The sequence below is a fragment of the Acomys minous genome (assembly GCF_964271855.1).
Source record: "Acomys minous genome assembly, chromosome: 11".
Taxonomy (NCBI): Eukaryota; Metazoa; Chordata; class Mammalia; order Rodentia; family Muridae; genus Acomys; species Acomys minous.
In genome coordinates this window covers 97,829,381-97,839,413 of record NC_140492.1, presented here as the reverse complement: position 1 = coordinate 97,839,413, position 10,033 = coordinate 97,829,381, and the positions used below count along the sequence as shown (strand labels likewise).

The following is a 10,033-nucleotide window of genomic DNA, read 5'->3' as shown; positions in this document are numbered from 1 at the left end:
TAAACTGCTCTCAAGGAGAAGTTGTGGGTATCTGACATAATTGCATGTGCCTTTTAAGATAGCAACAGTGTGTCTAGGGATTTGTTTGCCCTGACGCCACGCTTCAGAAAACAACAACATACATGTGAGACTGTTTGTGCTGGTGCTGTTTGTTGTGTTAAAGGGCTAGAAACAACCTCAGTGCCTACAGTCAAGTACCATGGGGGAAAAAAATCATGTGGCATAGCCACACCGTGGGGTGAGATACTGTTAAGTGAAAGAAACAGAGATGTGTTGAGATGTAACAAGAACAAATTAATAAAATAATATATATCTTGGAAAAAAAGAAAAGAAAAGAAACAGAGATGTGTGTGGAATGGTGGCCAGGAGATATTATTAAATTAAAAAAAATTAGAACAACGTGTATGTATACATGTGCGCATTTCCAAAGGAAACACAGCGGGGGCGAAATCCATGTGAAAATAATAAAATAACAATGGCCTGTTGGAGGGCAGGTGTGGAGCAGCGTCTGTGAAGGAAGCAGAACAAAGACTTAGTGCATCCTCGCCTCTGTGTAGCAGATGCCTTACACGTTCAAAGTAAAAGTGATCCAAGCCCCAAAATTAACCTTAAATTTTAATATAAATGGCACCAAATGGCTCTAATTATATGTCATCTTAGTAACGTAAAAGCCAATAAAGAGCCAACAAAATGGCTCAGTGGGTGCTTGCTACCACATCTGACAATCAGAGTTGGAGCCCCAAGTCACCATGAGGACAATCCCTAGATCCACAAGGTGGGAAGAGAGAAAACTGTCTTCTACGTGTGTGCCAGGATATGCACATTCACACCCACTCACACATCTACACATGACAGACAGACAGACACACATATGTGTGCGTGCTCAAAAGAAATAGCATGTTTAATAATTAAAAATCACAGAAGTAATATTTGAAATGCTTTTTGGCACACTACTTTTACTGTATGAGCATAGTGAGATATTCCAAAGATCTTTTTTTAAATCGAAACAATCATGTTCCATTCAACAGTTTTATTAGCATTAATAATAGTAAATAATAATGGTGAAACTCTTTTGTATATTGTATGATAACTCAGTAGGAAAATGAAATGGGTATCTTATGTGACATTTTTTTTGTAAAAATCAAGAGTTGAGCTGGAAAGATAGTTCGGTGGTCAAAAGCACTTGATGCTCTTGCAGAGCAAGGAACGCAGGGAGTCGTGGAACTGTAGACCATATTAACTAACGTTACCTATACATGAGAATAAAAGACAGTAGACTGCTGGACAGTCCTTGAGACAAAGCAGAAGTCAGCATTAATTTTAAAAACAAAAAAATGTAGGCTCAATTTTCTTAACCAATATATTTTATTAACAACTTAGTGACCAAGCATACGTCACTTATAACCTAACTAACCAAAACAATAGGAAATGAGGATTAATGGACACAATAACAAAACCGTAAGGATATCAGTTCCGAGGAACGATTCTCCTGGTACAATCTGCAGGATTTCTTCTGCTGGAGCCTGGAACAACCAGAACCCAGAACCTCAGTGGGAGCCGGAGCCCTGAAGCCTTCCCTCAAGCGGTTCTCTCTAGGAGCGTCTCGAAGTGTAGCAATGAACAGCCAAAACTATCCCAAGTCTCCAAAGGCCCCGCCTCCAGTTCTGGGCTCATTTATATATCTCCTCCCAGAGTCGGTTCACGGGATCTTTTCAGCTGGCAACAATTAAGCTCCTGCACGAGGTGGTTGCTCTTCTAGTGGATTAACCTCACCTGTTCTCTCACAAGACTGTTCCAATCCTGCACTTGGGATCCTACAAAACAGGTTTATCTCTCCTTCAAAAAAAACAAAACAAAACAAAACAAAAGAACAAAAAAAAACAAGCTGACTTTACTTAAAGAGTAATTTCAGGACCAGGCATGGTGGTGCACATCTTTAATCCCAGCACTTGGGAGGTAGAGGCAGGCAGATCGCTGTGAGTTTGAGGCCAACCTGGTCTACAAAGTGAGTCCAGGACAGCCAAGGCTACACAGAGAAACCCAGTCTCGAAAAACAAAAGCAAACAAAAATAGCAGTTCTCCAGAGAAACAGAAACCTTAGGAGATACTGAGGCAGGGAAGAAAGACTGTGATGGTTAGCTTGTAGCGACGGCAACAAAACACCAGAGCTCATCAACCTGATAAGTGAGAAGGTATATTTTTGGCTTCCGATCTCAGCCCATGGTTACTGGCCCTTCCTGTAGGGAACTGAGACGTGAGAAGCAGGTCCACTTGCCAGGGATCCTTCTGACATCTGTCCATGATCCTGTACTTTCTGTGACTTCATGAGTCTTTTGTTTGGTGGGAGGAATCCAACAACTGAGGGAGCTTTCCTGGCCTCTCTTCAATGGCGTCTCTCCCTGTTGGCCAATGTGCTTGATAAGGAACAGCTGTGTGCGAGAAGGTCAGGCTGGAGCGACAGGCACTTGACCTCCCATATGCAAAGACTCGCCGAGGCAGGATGGCCAGGCAGCAGGGAGAACTCACAGTTTCTCCCCTTGCTTCCTGCTGTTTATTTATAGAAAACAACCTAAATGTCCCAGAATAAGAGAATGGAGAGATGTTATTAAAGCTGAAATATCGCAAACATATGTGTATACTGTGTTTAAAAAAACACAGAAATATTTGGGGGGAAAATATTTAAAATTGGATGCCATTTAAACAAACGTTCCTCTTCATACTGGCTGCTAGCCAGTCCCCACCAAGCACAGAGTGACCCTGAAGAAGAAAGTGATTTTGACCAGGGCTCCACCCGCCAACCTTCCCTGCATAGTCAGGCAGGCTCTGGGGCCAGCCGTGCTGGGACCTTCCCAAATCTCACCTGTCACTGAATATCTCCCAGCTAACTACAGCTTTCAGGAAGGTTTTTCCTTCATACAGAGACCTCCACAGCCACAGGCCATCCCACTTGCCCTGCAGGAGGGGCCACATCCTGGGGTCATAGTGCACGCTGGCTCTTGGCTTCGCTCACCAGCGGCTGGTGCTCAAGACATTCCCAGGATTTACTAGAGTAGTGAGCTTTCCTCTCAGGCCAGGGACTCCAAAGTGCCTGCCCAATAGCAAAGGCATCCTCTGCTACCACTTCTTTTTTTTTTTAATTTTAATTTTATTAATTTATTCAGATTACAACTCAATTGTTATCCCATCACTTGTATCCTCCCATTCCTCCCTCCCTCCCACTCTCACCCTATTCCCCTCCCCTAGGTCTATGACTGAGGGGGACCTCTTCCTCAACTATACGGTCATAGGCTATCAAGTCTCATCTTGGTAGCCTGCTTATTCTTTCTCTGAGTGCCACCAGGCCTTCCCACCAAGGGGAAGTGGTCAAATATGGAGCACCAGAGTTCATGTCAAAGTCAGTCCCCGTTCTCCACATAACTGTGGAGAATGTCCTGTCCATTGGGTAGATCAGAGTAGGGGGTTCGATGTTTACTATTGTATTGTCCTTGGTTAGTGCAATAGTTTGAGCAGATCCCCCTGGGCCCTGATCCACCCATCATGATGTTCTTCTTGTATGTTTCTAGGACCATCTGGGTCCTTCTATTTCCCCATCTCCTATATTTCTCTTACCTAGAGTCTCAGTAGCATGTCCTCTCACAGGACCTGAACTCTGCCTTTGAAGCCACAGTGTCCACATCAACCCTCGCTGTTCTAGCCGCCTCCAGCCTGACAGGATTCCAGATAGCTTCCTAAAGTCAGTATCCTAGCGTGGAAAGAAATAGGGGATCCTCTTTAAAGTCTGGGCTGAAATTCTAGTCCCCTTCCAGAGCCAAAGCGTGCTGCAGACAGGTGTGGGCCGGATGGGAGAGGTGCGGTTTTTCTGCTCACACAAACCTGCAACTTGCATAGCAGTGAGAACATGGCCTCCAAGTCAGACAGGCAGGAGGCCGTCCTGCGATTGATTCTACATGCCTGGGCGTCTCAGCACAGCAAAGAAACACACAGCGTTTACAAAGAGGCTTCAGAGCAGCACCTCAGAGCAGTGTGACTATACCATGGGAGCAGGGGTCTGAATCCCTAGACAGCAAAAGCCAACACAGCAGCAGGGTGGCCCCGGCAACTCTGCTGTACCCAGCACTCAAAAGAAGAAAGGAGACCTCAGGCCTAAGGAACAGACTCTGTGAGGTGACTTAGCATCCTTGCGCCAAAGTGAAGGCTCGAGCACCACGGCTGCTCCTGAGGGAAAGCGCTATTGCAGGGGCAGAGTCCAGAGCCTCAGGAAGATGCTGAGTTTGAGAAAGAACCAGCCATGCACAGCCTGACCTGGAAAGGCCCTAAACACCACCCGGGTCCCTCAGCTGTTTCCCCAGAAAAGAGGTACTGTCCTCCTTGGTGAAAACTGCTAACTATGCTATTTGGCTCTGCCAGTGCCAGGAGGCAGGACTCAGTGATAAGACCTTTGAGGAACTGTCCTGTGATTACTTTGACATGGCACAGGGCAGCTGAGGGGCCTCGTCCACCCATTGTGGGTATCTAGGCCTCCCACAGCTCTGTCCTTACTGCCCAGCCTAGTTTTCTGTCTGTTGCCTTCATCCTTGGAGTCATACTACACTCCCCAACTCAGCCCAGAGTGGTGTTCTAGTGTGGACTGGATCAGAGTCCAGTGCCAAACCATTAGCTCTCTGTCTCTGTCTGTCTGTCTGTCTGTCTGTCTGTCTGTCTGTCTGTCTCTCTCTCTCTCTCTCTCTCTCTGTCACACACACACACACAGACACACAAACACACACACACACACACGCACGCACGCGCGCGCGCACACGCGCGCACACACACACACACACACACAAACACACACACACACACACACACACACACACACACACACACACACACACACCGAGTGCTCCTAGTTAGGAAAAGCTTCATCCATCCTCCCTCTTCTTCCTTCACGTTGCTCCTCCCTGGGGACTCGGGCTGGTGGCAGCATGCTTGATACTCCAGGAATGCCAGGTATGCGAGATCAATCCCAGGAGGGCTTCTAGGCAACCATGCATGGTTCCCCTCCGAGTCAGCTCACCTCCTCATGCCCACCACCTCCGCAGTGTGCTTCATGACTTCACCCTGCCTTACGGGAGGGGTGCAGCCAGCAAAACCCAGCCCGGGCTCCTCAGGGAAACTCATCCACCTGACTCACCAGGGGCTGGCGGGGGACAGGCCGGAAGAAACCCTGGCTGGGACCTTTCCGTGATCATCCCCCTTGGGCGGCAACCTCAAGCGGTTTTCACTTTAATCCAGTGGATGCCCTTCATCTCTGCCCTGACGAAAGTCCTGGGTATCCACTGGACCAGCCTCCTTGGAGATACAGAGGCAAAGACAAAACCACACCTTCCTTAGTAAATGAGCCTGGGATTTCCTACTGGGTGTCTGACTCAAGGCAATAATGGGAAGGCTGCAACAACCCTGGGAGCCAGCTCTTACCCCCACAGACTTCCCCTCAGGGTCCCTCAGCACCAGCTGGAAAATGTAAGCAGGACTCGGAGGAGGCAGGAGGAGGCTCTTGAGATGTTGAGTCTGCTGCCTCTCTGTGGAGCCCCAACTCCATCACTTAGATGATGAACTTGGCTTGCCTACAGCTGTGGATTTGCTGGATGGCAGGACGGATTACACTCAGCAGCTGTTCTAGATGGTTCTTGCCCTCCTGGAAGGTGGGGACACACTGTGCAGGCTGCCTCTGCTTTAGTATTGAGAGTGTCCTGTTTCCTGTTCTCCCTCTCTGAGGTCCACTCTAAAATGACAGTCCCCTCATAAGAGAGAGACCCCCATGGCCTGAGCCCCCTGTGTGACACCCACCTAGCAAGCCAATAGTCACACCCACAGAAGGACATCAAGGGGCCCCAGAACTCTTCCCATCCCTCTCATCGCCACCCCCAAACTCTGAGATAGAAATTGAGTCTGCACTTGCCTTGCCCCATGACTCTCATCTTTTGAACACCTGCTTCCCTTGACTTTCTCTCATTCTTCCTCACTCAAGTGTTGAAATATCAAAGGGAATTATTAGCTAAAATATGCTTTAACTTTAGCAGACCTGGTTGGCTGGGGTCCACTTCGGCAGTCCCCGGGGAAAAGCGATGAACTCACAAGAGGTTTCTACAGAGGCAGCCTGGTGGCACGTCCCACCATGAGTGGGCCACCTCGCCTGAATTTTCAGGCCTCATTGTACTTTTTTTTTTATAATGTGACGTCCCTGCATCATAAGCATGGAGTCTGGAGTTAGATCTGTGTGTTAGTCACTATTCATTATATAATGACATACCTAGAACAGGCTACCTTAAGAGGAAAAGAGGTTTATTTAGCTCACAGTCTGGGAGACTAAGCATAGCACTGGCTCTAATGAGGGTCCCTGCTAATTTCATCATGACAGGGGTTGCCTATGTTTTTCTCTGTGTATCTGTGTCTGGCCTCTGTCCCTCTTCTTAGAAAAACCAACAAAATTCAATTATGAGTGTCCATCCTAATGTCTTGATTAAATCTATCTTGCCAGCCCCGGTTCCTGACTCCTAATGCCAGTAACCCATGACTTAATGGAAGTAAACTCCTGCTTGAGTTTGGAAACCAAACTGTAGAACTGTGTAAGCTTGTGTGGCTGGTGATACTCGGTGTTCAAAATCAAATAAACAGAGAAAAGTACTTGCCTCTTTGGACAGAATCGTCCTAGCTCTAAAATGGCCCAGGTTGCACCTCTCCCCTCGATCCTGTATCTTCCACACCTCCAAAAATAGCGGCACATGGACAGTGCTGCGGAGTTCTGCGGGCAGAATTTGGCGGAAGCTCTACCGTAAGCCACTCCTCATGTCGACAGCGTTCCCCCTCCCGCACCACCACGGTGGTGCCAGAGACTCCTCTGTGACTGTGCTGATCCATTTCTAAGTTATAGCTGTTTCTCCCTCGCCAGCCCGAAAACCGTCCTGCCTCAAAACGTCCAGACAACTCAAGCCTTCATCTGTAAATCCAGCTTCGCTCAGGTTCTCAGGACGGGAGCAAAATGAAGCCATATTCTTCTTGGCTGAAATTACACAACTGGCCCCTGGCCAGTTCCTGAGAGGGGGTCCTCAGTCATCTCCAAAGGGTTGCCAGGCAGGCCTCTGTCATTGTTATTTCAAGTTCCCACCAGAACAGGCTGTTAAACTGGGCTCTAGCGCAGCGCAGCGCGGGGAGCAGGGAGGGGCGCTTTTCTGGCCCAGAGTACCAAGCTCTTCCACATTCCAGCCACAAAACAGTTTGAAAGGCCAAAGAATCACCCGTCCGGGTTCCTCGCAGCAACAGCCCCACTTCTCGGTGTCAACTTGCATCATGGTTTCTTTTCCTGTGATAAAAATTCTCACAAAACCAGTTTAAGGGAGAAAAGGCGCATTTGACTTAGAGCTCTGCTCACCACAGCAGGAGGCGGCAGCTACGGCACGATAGAAAGCAGAGAGCAAGGGACACCTTCTCGGTTTCATTCCATGCAGAGTACAGCCCAAGAACTGATGCTATCCATCGTCGGGGTGAGTTCTCTTATGTCAGCTGGCCCAATTAAGACAATACTTCACAGACCTGAAGGCAGGCCAAGCTAATCTAGACAGTCCCTCACTGAGACTCCTTTTCCAGGTGCCTCCAGATTCGGCCCGAGTTGACAATTACAAGTGTTAGTGAGGATGTAGAAAAATTCGAAGTCACATATTTTGCTAGTAGTAAGGTGAAGTGGTATGTCAGTGGATAAATGGATAAAATTACTGTGGTATATCTATACCATGGAATATTACGCGGCCATAAAAAAGGGGATGGAGGAGTGATAAATGCTACAGCATGAATGAACCTCAAAATATACTAAACAAAAGAAGTCCAACATAAAAGGTTGTGTTGTATGATCCGACTTAGATGAAATATCCAGAGCAGGTAAGTCTAGAGTGGCAGAAAGCAGATGGGGTGTTGTGAGGAGATAGGAATGCCAATGTGAAAGGGGATGACGGGAAATGATTGCTTAGTGAGCACGGGCCTTTGTTTTAGGGAGCTGGAAGTGGTGATTAGACCGCAGGGCGTGAACTAAATGCTAATGAGTTTTCACTTTAAAGCGGTTCATTTGAGCTGGGCAAGTGGTTCACTGCCAGGGCACTTGCACAACACACGCAAGGCCCAAGGTTCAATCTTCAGCACCATAAACAAATGGCTTAGTTTGTAGTGCACACTTTGACCCAGTTCAAACCGAGAGGAAAGGAAAGCTGAAGCCCTAAGTCGGCTTTCAGAAGCTGCCGCTCAGATCAGACCCTGACAGGGGGGAGAAAAACGTGGCTTCCTGTTGGATGACAAAAAAGAAAAAGAAGAAAGAAAGAACGTGACTGTTCCTAGGTATGATGGAGGAGAAGGTTTATTATAGATAAAAGGGAGAGCATAGCCAGAGGCAGACACATCTGGGAGAGTCCAGAGTGGACATGACCGTGAGCCGTGTGAGGAGAGAGGGGAGAGCCAGGAAAGTAAAGAGTAGACAAAAAAGTGGATTACCAAAATGGCTGGATTATACAGAGAAGGGCAACTGGGGGAAGGGCAGCCCAGCCCTTGGGCTGGAGAGTTCAGGGCAGAGGGCAGGGTGTGCCAGCCATACCCTGTAACAAGTAGGTACTGAGGGATGCTGGGAGAACCTGGCAGCTAGGTCCAATTCCGTATGTGGTACCTGTTTAACATATAGGTCCTGAGGTTGAGACCTAGCATGTGTCACATGATCTTGCCCAAGTCTTCCTCCTGCCATGGCAGTCCTGCAGTAACACGCTCACACACTCCGGGCCTCTGCTGGGAGGCCTTAGCCTCTGGCTTCATTTTCCAAGCTATCGAAGGCCACAGAGGCAGCAGACCTCCACGACCACAAGGTCAGACTTAACTCCTGACGACTCCTAACCGTTTGCTTAGCTTTACAACCACATAAAAGCAAAACCCTTAGTCACAAAGCCGACTCTGAGCCATTAAATAGGCTCTGGATTATAAACGAAGACTCATAACTCGTAATTCTCCCTGGAAGTTTCAGCTTGGCCATTTTAAACAAATAGCCACAGAAGGAAGTGGCGGCAATCCACCCTTTGTTCTAATTTTAAAATGTGAATAATTAACTTTCCAGGAGGAAAAATAACCCAGACTTTTAAGAGCAGTCCAATCCAATGAATGTCCAATTTAAAAAGAGATTAGAACTTCTTGCCCAATCAGCCACCCAGATTTACAATGGCAATTCACGTGTGACCAGTCATCACGGCAGACAGACTGCCTCCCCCAGCTCCCCTAGCACCCCCTGGCCCCCCCACCCCCCCACCCCCGTGCTCTGTTGTCAGACTCTTGACTGCTAGATAACATTGAGACTTGCAAGGTTTGTAGTGTATAGAGAAAGCCACACACATACACAAGCTTGCACGCGCACATGCACACACACACACACACACACACATGCACAAACAGGGGCAGGAGGTAGGGGGTGGGGGTAGGGGAGAGCAAGCATGGTGGCTTATGCCTATAATCCCAGAACTCTGAAGGCTGAAGTACAAAGAGCACAGGTTCAAAGCTAGCCTCGGCAACATAGGAACAATTCTATCTTAAAAACAGAGAACAGAGCCATTTATTCAGAGGCTTCACTGTGCTATGAGGCCTGGAGACTCCTAAAGCAGGGAAAGGGGAAGGGAAATAGGGAAAGGAGAAAGAGAGCAAAAGGATGAAACGAAGGAAGTGTACGTACACACACACAGTCACACACACACAGATACACACACACACACGCATACACACACACATTCTTCATCAGAAGTTCTGTGACCTTGAAGACGTTCTTTACACTCTCTGAGCCTCTGGTTCCTTATCCACCAGTACAAACAAGGCCACCACCAGCCCCTAGCATTGTAGGTCTCAACAGGCAAATCCTGTTGGTGCCTGACAGGATCATGCTACACGCCCCCATGGTCTGAAGCCAGGCAGCAGGGTCTAATCTGAAACAACGGTCGCTTCCTTTGGATGCTATAGCAGAAAAATGAGAACACACCCA

General features: G+C 47.9%; 1 long non-coding RNA gene across 1 annotated transcript; it reads right to left on the bottom strand.

The window, feature by feature from the left end:
• Positions 1 to 1,389: 1,389 nt before the first annotated feature.
• On the bottom strand, positions 1,390 to 4,657 carry LOC311608028. Its single transcript, XR_014782830.1, has 3 exons — positions 3,874 to 4,657; positions 3,610 to 3,742; positions 1,390 to 2,569 (listed from the first exon to the last, which is right to left on the bottom strand). It is a non-coding gene; the product is annotated as an uncharacterized lncRNA (long non-coding RNA).
• Positions 4,658 to 10,033: the final 5,376 nt, after the last annotated feature.